This window comes from Anthonomus grandis, chromosome 6, assembly GCF_022605725.1.
Source record: "Anthonomus grandis grandis chromosome 6, icAntGran1.3, whole genome shotgun sequence".
NCBI classification, from domain to species: domain Eukaryota; kingdom Metazoa; phylum Arthropoda; class Insecta; order Coleoptera; family Curculionidae; genus Anthonomus; species Anthonomus grandis.
In genome coordinates, this window is record NC_065551.1 from 16,077,750 (window position 1) to 16,093,550 (window position 15,801).

A 15,801-nucleotide genomic window follows, 5' to 3' on the forward strand; every position below is an offset into this window, starting at 1 on the left:
ATAGATGCTTGCAAAAGGGAGATTAAATGCACACGTAGAAAGCGTTTCCCATTACAATGGCATTAAATAAATAAACAGGGAATTTGCCATGAAAAACTAACTGCTATCGAACTGAAAACTGATATATCCATTTAATAATTGCTTTTTTTTTAGTTCGGGGATAGGTTTACTCCATAAAATATGCTTGATTTTCAATTAAAGTAATGGCTGAAGTAAACTAGTTTTAATAGAAAATCAATGGACGTGAAAATAATGGAAGCAAATAAAGTTTCTTCTTGGAGTGAAAAAATGCCATTTTCGCCCAATGTTTATATATTTTTTTCAAGCGACAAGAGTGCTAATCAGCTGGTCAATTTATTAAATCATTTGGTTTAATATTAAATTCGTTCGCCGCAGCAAAATTAAATTTAAACTTTGGCTAACGAAATTTCGGAAGTTTCCTATAATATTGCAAAGCAAATTGTGGAGAAAACTTGTAAAAGAAAATAAAAGTTTAAATTGGCGCGTACTTTTTTTTTTAAACAAAACTAAACTTATTAATGAAAAATAAAACTGAATTCCCTCTCTAGTTGTGTAAAAGTTTTTTTTAATATAATATAGCATGATATTGTTTAATTCCGACGAGTTTTAAATAGAATTTTATCTAACGTTTGTGGGACAAAGGCTGCTTTTGTTAAGACCCTAAGAGCATTATTCATGAATTTAATCTTCTTTGTTTCAGTTCCTTAAAGAATTTAAAGGATTGTTTAATAAAAATGAATATATGTATTAGATTAATTTAAGGATTTTATTATTTAATTGGATGGCGTTATGCAGAAACCTACCAACCCTAGTTTAATAATATACCCTATAAAACTAAAAAGATGCTAATCCACAAAATTTATTTCGTCTAAACCTTCTATTTGCAGAAACCTACCAAACCACTTGGTATTATTTTTAAAAAGCGCGCCATGCGCCCAAGTGGGTTGGTAGCTTTCTGCAAATGTTAGACTCTCCTCAATAATAACAAAAACAAAACCTGGTTTACTTTTTTCGTTGTTATTAATAACAACTTTAGTGCTGGTGCTCCAAATATTTTAAGAAAAACTTAAAAATAGTGCAAACAGGCTAAAAGTATACCTTTTAATATGCAGTACAATGTACAGTAATCGAAGTGCTAAAATTTTAAAGGCTGCTCTTGCCATCAAGGAAAATCCTGGTAAGTAACTTATATACTTATGTTTTCTTTTAGTTTGATACCCAAAGATCTTAGTATCTACAAATTCTTAACAGATCACAAGTTATTCTGACTAAAAAAAGTTAAAAATAGGTAGTTTAATCGACCCTTTTTTACTTATAAATTTAGTAATTTTTTTTTTGATTTTCGTGGTCTGGGACCATCATTAGTTGAACTTAATTTTTCAATATTTATAAAAAGTAACTCTTTTAGATGTTATATTTTACGGACATAACCAGAAGACTGTAGTAGAATTAGAAGCAACTCACGTTGTCGTTTAAACTCCATCTGAAAACACAATGCTTCCGAATTTTAATATTTCAACACCTAGACGTGCCACGTTTGATAGATGCGATATATCTCAAAAAACTTTTGTAGAAGATAGTGACGACTCACTGGCCGACCCACATTATGAAGTTGAACTGGATGATTCTTTGTCAGAAGTGGAGTTAGAGGCATCTGAAGATGTCAGTGACGAAAATATTCCTGTACATGTTGTCGCCGACAACGATCTTCCAGTTGATGCTACTCAAGAAATTGTAAGTCCAACGATGCAAGAAAGGCCAAAGAAGGGTAGAAAACAAAAAATTCCCAATCAAACTCGAAAGGAAAAAAAGATACGTATGTACACCAATAAACCATATTTTAACCATAAAAATATTCAAATCCAACCCAAGGAATTTGTCGATTTTCATTGTAACTGTACATTAAAATGCGCCGAAAGTGTTAACGTTGAAATTCGGAAATCCGAGTTTGAGAGGTTTTGGTCAGGCTAATTTTATTGCTGCTAGTGTATGTGAGATTGATAAAAAGAGATCTTATGGCAGAAATACTGAAAGAAGAAAGTTCTCTTAAATTTATAAAATAAGAAATACTAAGGTGTGTAGAGAAATGTTTATAAATACTCTAAAGCTAACTACGTTTCGTGTAAACACTGCTTTAAAGAAATTTCATGGTCGGGCTCCTATTGGTGATCAAAGAGGTTTGAAGCAAGGAGGTAAAAACAAATTACCAGATGAAAAAATTTAAGCTATTAAGTTATTAATCAAATTGATAAAATACCTAAATATACTTCACACTACCGTAGAGAACAAACGGAAGCAAAATATTTACCACCTGGCATCACAATTCAAAAAATATATGATATGTACAAACAGGAAGAAGCCAATCCAGTAAGCCAAAATGAAGATAGACATTAAAAATAATAAAGAAAAAAAAGAAGAGTTCAAGCAGGAACATAAGAAGCATTTGCAAGTAGCAGAGGAGGCGCAGCAAATGAGAAAGGAAGATTTTAAGATAACAAAAGAACAGATGGATACTGAATGTTTAAGTTTTGACTTAGAAAAGACTCTACTGCTTCCTAGAATCCTTACAGGTATCGTATTTTATAAGCGCCAGTTGTGGGTATATAACGCCGGTATACATAGTGCCAAAGAAAGTAGAGGTTATTGCTACGTTTGGGTAGAAGGTTCAGCAGGTAGAGGCGCCCAAGAAATAGGATCTTGCCTTCTAAAACATATAAAAAGTACTTTGCCTCAAGAAGTTAAATAACTTACCCTTTGGTGTGATTCTTGCTGTAGGCAGAATCGGAATATCAAGTTAATACTTATGCTTAAATCTATATTGTATGATACATGCACGAACTTACAAAGCATAACCGTAAAATATCTTTGTTGTGGGCATAGTTTCCTGCCGAATGACACCGACTTTAGTGATATTGAGTCGGCTCTCAAAAGACAACAAAGATTGTATACACCAGATGACTACATCGAAGTAATGCGTTCTTGCAGAAAAAAAAGACCTTTAGTAGTCACGCAAATGAACGCCCAATATTTTTTGCGTGTAATGAATATTGAGGAAAAAATCACCAACAGAAAAGTTACAGAAGATAAAGAGAAAATTAATTGGTTAAGGATCAGGTCAATCAAGATAAATAAACAGGAGCCCTTTTCAATAATGATACAGCAACATGATTTTATGAATGACAGGAATTAATAATAATAACTATTATTATTGATTATTTGGCTTTTTCGTAAATAAATATTATTCTTGGAGTATTATTTTTTTTTTATTTCGCAACTTACTGGTATTAATTACCCACTTTGCAAAACGCAAAAACCTACCAACCCACAAAAAGTCAGCGATTTTTACCTTTTTTTATTTTTAAAATATCAGAACTTATACCAAAAAACATACCTAAAATTAAAATAAAGTTTCAAAGTAGTTTTGAACATGCTATAGATTTTTTAAACTCATAAAATTTTTAGAGTTGATTATCTCAGTTTGTCACGATTGAGAGTTGGGAGCTTTCTGCATAACGCCGTCCAATTAAGGTTTTTCTTTATTTCAAACAAGTATAGCTTTTTGTCTAAATTATGTGATGGCTCTTGTAGTTGATTTTATAGCTTCTATAATAATTTTAACTTATATGAAGTACAAGTTAGTCATGGTTTAATTTATGAAGGAAAAATTCCCTCTGTTATTTTATATATAAGACTTAAAATACTTTTAGGAGCAAGAATAAATATTTGACAAACGTGTTCATTTAAGTTATACGTGATTTTTAGTTAGCAAAAGTTAGATAATAGAATCTATTTATGATATGCGTTTTTTTTATTTTATAGAATTTTCTAGGTTTGAGCTTACGGAAAGACAAATTTATCAAACAGATTTTTCAAATTTGCTTTAAGAAAGGTCTACCTGCTCATATATTTTTTATATGTACGTTAAAAACTATTCTTAAAACTAAGAGTCTTGTCGGTCAAAGGGAAATAAAATGTTGGTAGTCGTATCCATTTAAATTTAAAAACGGGAGAATTGGAAACCTTATCATTTAAATGAAAGTAGAAATTTGATAGTCATATCCATTGTGGCGTTAACTTTACAGTGTTACTATTTTGCCAAGAGTTTGCAGACGGTAGCGCAGAATTATTGGAGGCTTGGCATCGTTCGAAGGTTCACTTATGACTGGCTATTAAAGAATCTAAACTGAGTTTTTTCTTATAAATGAAAGAAAACTAAGAAAAAGACTTGGTATATAGGTTTCAATTAACAATTAAATGGCCCTGAATAAAGTTGATTTAAAGCAAAAAAATATCTTAACAATACAACCAAATTATATTTACATCAAAGATATGTATACACCTCATGTTCTAATCTGTTAAATGCTATTAGTTTATTATGAATTAAAATATGAATAATGTTGATATGATTAAAATAAATTTGACAAAAGTAACATTTAAATTATGATTTCACTACTAGGTAGATTTCAGCACTTAAAATAAATTGCAATTGTTAAAGTTTTTAGTATATATTTGTATTACGCAGGGGAAAGTTCATGAACCTTTTTACCTAAGGCATATCAGCCTTAACCGAGTTATATCTACTTAACTACCAAAAAAGGTACTGAAAAATACTGAACAATAAATAACTAAAATTATAGATAAGAAATTGACGCATTAAATTATGATATTAATTAAATATTTGTAGCAATAAATTGAAATTAAAGGTATATTAATAAAAAATTAAATTTCAACAAGTGAGACAAATCTATGGTTAGTAATATTTAAATAAATGGAATAAACTGGCCTGTATATTCCTACAAGAAATGAACGGTTAGCCTTCAAAACCGAGGCTGTGAATGTATGGCTTTTGTAGCTTAGCTATACGGACTGGGAATCTCTAATATTAGCTCTAACTCTGGCTCCAACTCCACAGCTTACGGCAATTTCCCGGGGAAATCAAAAGCCTGCATCCATCAACAATTGAAGAAGAATAAAGAGGAAAACGGAAAAGTAAAACCCTTGCTTAGTTTCATTATCTATCCATCAAAATCTTGGGCATCCTGCACCAGAATTATGAAATAAACGGTTCCCTAAAGGAACGAGATTAAGGACTATAAATTATAAACCATATTGGCCACTTCCTGCTTCACAGATTTCGGAAAATAAAAAACTGGCCTTTTACGTGCGCTTCTACCTGCGATACGGGAACAAGTCTCCGAAAAATGGATGCAGTACCGACTAAATAAGTAACGACCTCACCTCTGGCCTGAGCTGTCAATATCAGCCAATCAGAGAAAACATTAATTAAGACCAACCAGAAGTGTGACGGACCGTCAACAGAAAGCATGAATAATTAAACCAGGAGAGTGATGCGTTACAGTAGTAATGTGTCACTGACAGTGTGAATTCAAAGAAATATGAACAAAAGAAGTTGACTGAAATTATTAATGTAATTATTGAAATTAATGAAATATCAATGGAGCGTTAGTGAACATGAGGAATAGAAAAATAAAACGCTACATTATGCGTAAGTTTTATTGTATAAAATATACAATAAATAACTTATATTGAGTAATGAGGCTCCAACAATTGAAATTATTTATAAAATCGTATGCCTTTTAGTCAATATACCTTAAATAATTAACAATAATATCGAATTAATTTATGTACTATTTTATTTTTAGAAAGGCTTTGCTAGCTTAAGTAGGAAAATGGGAAAATGATGAATGAAAGCAATAAATAATATTTTTTGTGTATACATATAGCTAAAAAGTTATAAAGCTGTAAATGTTTCTAAAACAAATACCATTTTAATTTTTCGAAAATTCATCTATAAAACCTAAATTTTAAAATTGAAAATTCATCTCGACAGATACTTATTACATTTTAAATTAAAATCAACACATGTTTATTCAGTATTGAGCACATACATGCCAATATTACAACGATATTTTTTTTAAGAAAAAAGGATACACATCAAATCATTGTTTATTTTTTCACTATTTTTTTAAAGGGGTTTAAATTAATAAATAATTTTGTTCCTTTAATTGTGTACTAATTACTGCCAAATCCATTTACACGTTTTCGAGTATTCAACACACACATGCCCACATTAATACGATATTTTGGTTTTTTTTTTGCAAGTAAAAAACCAGTAAATTGAATAGTTATTGATTTATATGCCTTTCTTTAAAAAAAAATTTAAATTAGCAAATAATTTACCCACTATTTTAATTGTACACTAATTAGTGTCATATATAAATTTAATTATTTTCGACCACGATTCAAAAGGGTTCTGAGCAATGCGGGTACTATTTAAATACATACGTGGAAAATACACGATATGGGAGCATATTTGTGCTTTTAAAATAAATAATTTATAGAGGTTTTTAAGTCATTAGAAAGAAAAGTGAGTTAATAGGCTAGAAATAATCAAGTAAAGTACTATTTTTATTAGCTTATTTATTCATATAGAATATTAATGATTCATATTTCATTTCAGACCTCAATCCTTCAAATTAAATTAATTAAAATATATTTATAAACTCAATTTGTGAAATGCTTTAGAGAATAAAATATATAATTTTCATTTATTTTAAATAGAATACAAAAATTTTCATTTATCGTTAGACATATCCAAAAATCTCATCCATTATTCTCTAAGAATAATGGATGAGACCAACATACAAAATTGACGAAAAACAAAGAAAAGCACAAAGTCACGATCTCACAACATGTAATAAAACGGGCTACACGTGTTTCGCTCTAGTTAGAGCATCATTAGGCCTTTAGAAGCCATCCACATTCATGTACTGTGAAATGTTTGGATGGCTTCTAAAGGCCTGATGATGCTCTAACTAGAGCGAAACACATGTAGCCCGTTTTATTACATGTTGTGAGACCGTTACTTTGTGTTTTTCTTTATTTTTCGTCAAGTTAGATATATGTTGATTTACGTCATTATTAATACCTGCAATTTATTTTTTGTTTCGGTATTTTTTCGTTTTAGGTTGGAAAAATTGTGAATTTGAAAAGAGTTTAAATATTTAAATGATGTTTACCAATAACTATTACTTAACTAATATTTTGCAGTAAGAAAGAGTAGTACTGTTCTTCATTTATGAAATAAAAATAGTATGTAGTATACAAATTCAAGTTTATAATAATAAATCATCGTAAGCGTTGGGATAGTTAAAGAACTATATACTTATTTGTAACGAAACCTATTTAAATGCATCTTTAATAACTTCTTAAATAATAGTCCCTTCAAAAAATATTATATATAAATATTTGATTACTTACTTAAGCTATTAAAAATATTTTCTTTAAATGCCAAATTGTCATTGTTGTTTGAAATTATAAATTACCCTTTTAAGTCATCAGTTAAAATTTATATAAGAATTTAATCTCTCTTAAAATAGAGGATTAATTTATAAAATTCTTATACCTTTAAGCATATTAACAACTTTTTTCAAATATAATTTGAAAATAGTTATAATAATATAGAATATTTAAAAATAATAAAAAACCGTCCTTTAGTATTATACAGGGTGTCCCGTAATTAATTGGACACAGGTTAATGTAGGCGCCACATACAACAACATTGAGTGATTTTTTTGACCTACCTGTACGCACATTTGCGAGTGAAAATAATAAAACAGCATTTAATTCTAGTCAAAAAAGGTATACTTCTTTGATCTCCAAAAAGTAGACCGTTTTTGAAATAACCGCATTTTTGTATTAGGTTGCGTATGAACAAATTATTATCGGAGTTTTACAAAGTAGGCTTTGCCTAGGATAAACACATCATAACTACGACCTGTCAAGGTGAAGTATTAATAAGTAAGTCTTTAATTTGGCTAAAGCTCGTGTTCTTGTTGTGTTATTTTCACTTAAAAATGCCGCGTCACAATGATTTTTCTAATGCTTAGATGCGGGATATGGTATATGTATATGCCTAAGAAAATTTTTGTAGTCGAAGAGCAGCGCAGCGTTATTTAGATCTGTATCCGGATAGAAGGAAGCCAAATCATCAAAACATTTAAAGCGTTGTACGATAGATAGGCAAAACGGGCTCATTTCGTTCAAAAAACGTAAATGCGGGAAGACCAAGGATAATTGGAGCAGATATAGAAGATGAAATTTTGGTTCGTGTTATCGAAAATCCTGAAACCAGCACAAGACGTATTGAGGCAGCCACTGGTGTAAAATCTTCGGTGTCCAAAATTATACGCCAAGAAAAACTGTATCCGTATCATTTCACTCCAGTTTAAAATCTTCTTCCTCAAGACTTTCCTGCAAGACTCCAATTGAATGATCAATTTTTTTGTAATAAAATTTTGTTTACGGATGAAGCCACGTTCACAAGGAAAGGTGCTTTTAATTGGCGTAACAATAATATCTATTCCATGGAAAATCCTCATGCTTTTCAAGAACACCATTTTCAACATGAGTTTTCAATAAATATTTGGTGTGGTATCTTTGGGGATTGTATTGTGGGACCGTTTGAATTGCCAGCTAAGCTTAATGGAGAACGTTATCTTAATTTCTTGAGAAATGATCTATCCATTCTTCTAGAAGATGTGCCTCTAAATTTAAGACGTGACAGTTGGTATATGCACGATGGTGCACCAGCACATTATTCACTGCAAGTCAGAAATTACTTGGACGAAATTTATCCTCATAAATGGATTGGTAGAGGTAGTGAATATCCGTGGCCTGCACGTAATCCCGATCTTAATCCCTTAGATTAGAAGAATCATTGTTTGGAGTCAGGCAAAATTTAAATAAAAGAATTAGACAATGTGTCCTAGTGGATGGTGAACATTTTGAACAATTATTATAATCAACAGCCTTTTCTAATTTTATCGTTGTTAATTAAATTTTAGATTAAGTGTTCATACGCAACCTAATAAAAAAATGCGAATTATTTCGAAAACGGTCTACTTTTTGGAGATCAAAGAAGTATACTTTTTTGACTAGAATTAAATGCTGTTTTATTATTTTTACTCGCAAATGTACGTACATGAGGTCAAAAAAGTTATGACCTTTTTAATCACTCAATGTTGTTGTATGTGGCGCCATCTAGTGGCAATAGCAAAATAGATATCATATTCGTGTTCCTCATCCCAAATAATAAGAGTACGTCAAATTTTAGGTTAATCTGTCCAGTGGATTCCAAAATATTTCAATAAATGTTTGGTAAAAAATTTGTTTAAACACCCTGTAGAACGAAAACCAATAACATTTTGCTAAGCGATATTGAGCTCAAACGGTTTATTTTCTTGTCAGGTATCCTACATTAACCTATGTCCAATTAATTACGGGACACCCTGTATATTGGCTTAAACTTTTTAGATGCCTGGAATTATTTTTTATTTATGTATTTATTGTGTTTCAAATCAGAGATTTTTTTAATTAATGACAAAAAAAATATTTTTACATTAAACTCACCTACAAAATTATTTTTTTTAATTCTAAAGTTTAAAAAAATCTTAATAAAATTTTCCTAAAATTAAATAAGAAAATTATAAAAACGTCGACTAGAAAAGCACTTTAAATAGTTTTTTAATAACTAATTGAGTAAAAATCACTCTAATAAAAATAAAACTATTTAATTAATAAAGTAAGACTTGTTAATTACTATCTACTTTAAACGTTATACTAGAGTTCATAAATTGTAGAAAAATTATTATATTCAATATAGCACTATATCATCAGCCTAAAAATTGTTATTTAAATATATTGCATCACTAGCATTAAAATTTCTAATACCATACATACTTTTATCAATACTATTGTAATAAGTTTGATTGTTAATGGCGAATAAAAATTAATGGTAATTCAATAGGAGTGAAAATTTGACAATTATGATCATTTCAATTATTGATTAATTATTTTTTTAGGTTCTGACTTACGCAGATCAAAAATTAATTGACAAAAATTGCAAGTTTAATCTGGATAACGAATAATATATATTCATTTTATTAACTTATCAAAAAAATATTTTTATATTGATTTAACGCTTTAAAATTAAGTTGTCAGTTTTAATTTTATTTTACGAAATAAAGATATTTCTCACTCTTTTTTAACGAAATAAAAAATTCACTTAAAAATTCCCTCGACTCAGCTTTTTAAATTAGCTTAACGGATACTCCTTCTGAATAATTAATTTTAAATTCAAAAACAAGCGGTTCTTGTAATTGAATACTTTTCTTTCAAATTTGTATTCCTCGTAAAAGCTTAGTATTGATTATTTTATTTTTTAAGTCTTAAAAAACTAACCAAAAGAAAAATATCTTATTTAATTAAATTAATGCTCATTTCGTGAAACTAACTGAATTTCTAACTTATAGTTAATGAAAACTTTAGTTAAGTCAAATTAAATTATTTTGCTTAAATTTAACACCTAACAGCCCACAACTTGTCAAGTATTCTACTTAATTGGACATAAACTTGAATGACTTAAGATAACTTAAATAATTATTAAATTGTTTCCTTTACTAGATTAGTTAAGAAAACGTATTATTTTCTTTGCTCATATGGTACCTAAACAAGATTCTTCCAAGCATCGTGTCGAGAAGAAAAATCTAGTTACTAATGCATAACTTTAACGGATACGACTGTAATCTTTGATGTTTCATTTAATTTTTGTTATTTAATTTTTTTACTATATTGATCTTAATATAAGTAATTCAAATAATTTAAAAATTATTAAAATTACGGAAAATTCTTGTAGTAATTTTTTTTAATTTCCTTTGGATTTTTTCTTCAAGATAGTCTTAAAGTTTATTGTCTTCTTTTCTTTAACTTAAAGATAGATGTCATAGGTGTTTTTTATGGATTGGGGTCTATTAAAAGAAAGTTACTTTAATCCTCTTTAATGGTCCATTTCGTGTTTATAGCTTTGTTACAAATGTGTAAAAACATATAAATTGCACCTTAACCGTAATATAAATTTAATATCAATTTAACAGCTTCTAAGGGAATAAATGTTTAAAGGTTTCTATGTCTTAATATTATAAATATTAAAAATTGTTATTATTTAATATTAATTTTTTTTTAAATTTTTGAAGATATAATGAACTTGGGTAAATCTAACTTAATGTGCCACTATAGAGCTATTATAATTTATATTATGATAATAAATCTTAAATTTTTATCATAATTTTATATTATCTTAATTTAACTATAACTTTTTATTGCATTATTCAAAAAATGTATGTTTACTTTATAATTCTTATTTTAGAACTTTCGGTCATTAATGCTGTTTATAATATTTTCTTTTAATTATTATTTGATTTATTTTTGCATAAACTAATGATTATTGATTACTTAATTTTTATATTGCTATTGGTTTTTAATTAAAAATTTTCAAAAAAGCTCAGAATAATTAATATTTATATAAGATAAATATGCATAATCTAAATAGACAAGATTACCATTTGTTTTCGTGTATCTGCAAATATTTTGGTAATCATTTAATATATATCTATTTTTAATTACATATTATTTAATAAATTTTACGTCCTCCACCATTCATTTAGCATTTTGTATATGTTGAATTGCATCGTTTAAATGCCTGGATTTTAATTAAATTTTTATTTCTCGTTTATTTCTATTTTAAATATTTAAACAAATTTTAACATTTAATTCCGAAAAATCAAAAAAGCCAATTTTTAAATTATTAAAAATAGAGGCAGTAAAAAATCCGGTAAAAAAAGAATAAAGTATTTTATGAGGTTCTGCCCTTGCTTCTCTTGAAAACTTGTTAATTTAGAAAAATTTCAATTTAAGAAACATTATGATTTAGGTAGAAAAAATTAAAAAGTGAATTTTCAAATAAATTCAAAATTATAGAGTTTTTTTCGAATAATGAGTTAAATTGAGTTAAATTTTGTCAAAATTATTGAGTTCTTCTATGTGGGCAACGAATAAAATATTATTTTTATGATATAGCGTAAGTTATTTAAGGCTGTGTCTAGCTGGACAGTGTACAATTATACGTGGAACATTTGCAATATCTGCCGAATACCAACCCTATCTCTCTAGCAGCACACAATTCTTTTGTTAAATTTTTTTATTACTTCGAAACACATTTATATCACGAGTTACTTGTCTAATGGTATAATAATACTTTCAATTGTTAAATGGTGTGGGAATTATGTTGGTAACCTTTGCTTTTTATATAGCTCCACATAAAAGAATCTAGTGGCACAGTCTAACATCAATTGAAATCTATATACTTTGCTAGTGGGGTCAAATCGCAAAATCTTGCTGGTCAATTGCCCAAACCGTGTCATTTCAATGTGTCTCTTGCTGCATGACATGTCGTACCATATTGTTGGAATAACATGTATTCTCTAAATTCATGACCATTATTACCGCTATTCAACAGCCATTTGTGAATTTTCAGCCAGACTTTCACGAACAGATTAAATATTCTCAATTAAGTAAGCTAAAGTTACTTTTCGTTAATTTTGCATAGGTCCGATTGTCTAGAATTGATGCATTATTGCGAATAGTTGCTTTTGAAACACGATTGCGTACACTAAACTAATCACGAATTTGGCAATATGCGGCTCGCATCGAACACCTATTTTGAAAATATTTATTAATAATCAAAACACATTGCTCCACTGCATAGCGATCCATTGTTAAAATTGTACTGAATTTTCCAATGGAATAAAAACTGAACAACATAAACAAAACTTGAGATAAGAATAGTTGAAAATAAAAACAATCGAAATCTCTTGTCGAAATACTCTTTATATAAAAAAATTATAAAACGTCGACCATAGGATAGCAATGAATGTATTTTAAATATTTTATTTAATAAAAGTAAAACACAAAAATAATTAATTAATTTATTGTTTATTTAAATAATTTTATAGGTTGATCATGTTTTTAAAAGTGTTGTCAATTAGTTTTATTTTTTATAGAAATGCTTAAATTTTAAACTATAAATTACTTTTTATTTTAAGTTTTTTTCTTGAATCATTGAATAAAATTCGACAAGAGATTCCATTAATGTATGTAATTTAAATTCTGAATTGCAAAGAACAGATTTCAGGGAAAAATTATTATAAATATATACATTTTTTAATTTTTAAATGGCATTTGCCTTATATTTTTTACCCTAGTATATTGGGTAAAAAATTAAATTCATAAAAAATTATATATTAATTGTCTATTTTTATTTAACAGCTCTGTTACATGTAAGTGCATATATATAAATTATGCCTTTGACGTAATATAGATTTAATATCAATTTATTTTCAGACTAAATTTTTAAATGCTTCTGTGTTTTAATATTAAAATTTTACCTTTTCAAGCTAGAAATCAATATTCTTTTAATAATAAAAAGTCTATTTAAATTCAAATTATAAAGCTCCATAAGAATTTAATTCTGCAAATCCAACTTAAAATAAAACTCTGCTTGTATTTCTAAATTTTATTATAATTTTATATTATTTTTCTTAAATTTTAAGTTTACATTAAATCGAATATACGAATTTTTGCATATTAATGTGGTTAATAAACTTTTTTTAAATAAAACTTATTTAATTTTACTTCTTTCAAGAATAAAGCATATTAATGTAAGAAAATTATGCATAATCTAAATAGACTAGATGACCATTTATTTTTGGATATCTGCATTTTTTTAAATTTAATTAATGTATTTTTTCTGTTTATTGTCTCTAAATTTTCTACTCCCGTAACCTTTAAAATTGTTGCTTTTATTTGTTTAATCATGTCTTCTGCCTACTAAAGTAAAAAATAATTATACAAAATAAATATGTAAGTAAGTAATGTCAGTTAGGCAAATATTTGTTCGTAATATAATTTTTTTTAAATAGTCAACTAAGTTTTATATTTTTAAAATACTTTTTAAAAGTATAAATACTGTTTTTTTATTTTACATCATTATTTTTAAATATTTTTTACAGGTGTGGTTACACTTATATTCATTTACATCACTTAAAAGCCCAGATTTCTTTTCTCGTTTTTCCTGATTTTTAATGTTTGACCAAAATTCTATATTTTGTAGCCGAAAATCAATACAAGTGAGTTTTGAAATAAACTCTATAAAAAATTGATAAGAATGTCGGTAATATAAAATTGTATACAAAACCCGGGAAAAAAACTCAATACGAAAAATAGTAATAAATATAATAATTCGTAAATTAAAAATGTATATATATTTAATTATTTACCTTATTATCTAATTAGTTTTGCTTTAAATGCCTAACTAATTATGAGTATAAAAAATATGATTATTTTAAAACATACATTCCTAATAAGTAGATGAAACATATTTAAAAACTGAATCTCTTTGTCTCATAAATAATGTTATTTATTAATTTTTTATGCTTACTCGTTCCTTAAAAAAAAATTAAAGGCTCTTTTTTAAATTAGAAATATTTTTTTAATAGTTTTACGTTATTAAGTATTATTATAGAATTTAAAATTAAATGCAAAATGAACCATTAATTTATGTACTATGGTTTATTATTGTGAATTTCCTAGAATTATCTTATTATTTATTTATTTTATTAATTTAATTTTTTTTGATTAACTGGAGAAAAAACATAATTTTCTTAAGCTTAATTTAAAAATATTCGTTTGAATGTAAACGAAATTTAACGTTTTGGGTAGAAAATCAACGAACGTGGATTTTGGAATAAAATTTAAAAATATATAAAAAATATTTAAAACGTCGACCATATAAGAACTCTAAATAAATGTTAAATATTTTATTTATTTAAATCAGTAACAATATAATTAATAATTTGAGTTTGAATAAATTTCATTAAATAAAATTATTAATTTTTAGCGAATTGCATAAAAATTATAATTATTTTTAATTATAAATTACTTTTAATTAGTATTTTTTCCTTAAATAATAGAATAATAATTTTACGTAATTTGTAAAAAGTTTTGATTTAATTTCTTAATAATGAGTGTAGAGGAAACGTTTTATAAAAAATAGTAGAAGGTATAAAAATTATTAACGTTTTATGCACAGGTCAAAAAAATTATTTTAAATATATAAAAAATTCAATAAGTCGTCAAAAATATAAAATTGAAATATTCTATCATATGTAAAATTAAGTGTATAAACAATGTACTTATACATGCAATCATTTTTGACGATTTAAAAATAATCAACAATTTAAAGAAAAACATTCACTTGTTTAATGCCTTATTAAATAAAAATGTTTTGAACAGTTTTATTTAATTAATTAATTGATTTATATATTGTCTTTTTTACTACGAAGAGACAAAATTAAAGTTTATTTAAGAATTGCTAGAGGAAAAAACCAATTTAAACCAAATAACTACAACAAAAAAAAAGCTCTTCAAAATCACCCCTTACCGAAAGAAGGAAAAAATGTCTTTTTATAGAAAAATTATTTAAAAATCCCTCCTTTGCATAATTTTAGATGTGTTTTTGGGAATATTTATTTAATTAATTAAAAAGGTTGTGATTCTCAAATTATTTTTGAAAAAGATACTGTAGAACTTAATTTAGAAAATAAATTCCTTTATATATATTAGTTAAAATTTCCCTTATAAAAAAAGTTTTAAATTACAACTAAACAAATAAACAAAAGAAATTTGCCAAACTCACCGCTTTAATTCTTCAGATAAATCACGTCGCAACTTGTTGCTACTGAAAACTTTCCTGGAAACTCGACGGGGAAACTTGGTCCAAACGGCAAACGGATGCGTAGAGGAAGTTCTTCTCGTCGTACACTACGAAAAGGAGTATGAGGACCGTCAAACTGCGAGTTTCTA

At 27.0% G+C, this 15,801-nt stretch overlaps 1 protein-coding gene across 1 annotated transcript in view; it reads right to left on the reverse strand.

The window, feature by feature from the left end:
- Positions 1 to 15,801, reverse strand: part of LOC126737534 (allatostatin-like) — a 65,615-nt gene extending 49,814 nt beyond the window's left edge. Inside the window, exon 1 of the mRNA XM_050442467.1 lies at positions 15,635 to 15,801. The gene's annotated coding sequence lies outside the window, so the exon portion shown is untranslated. The remainder of the gene's footprint in view (positions 1 to 15,634) is intronic.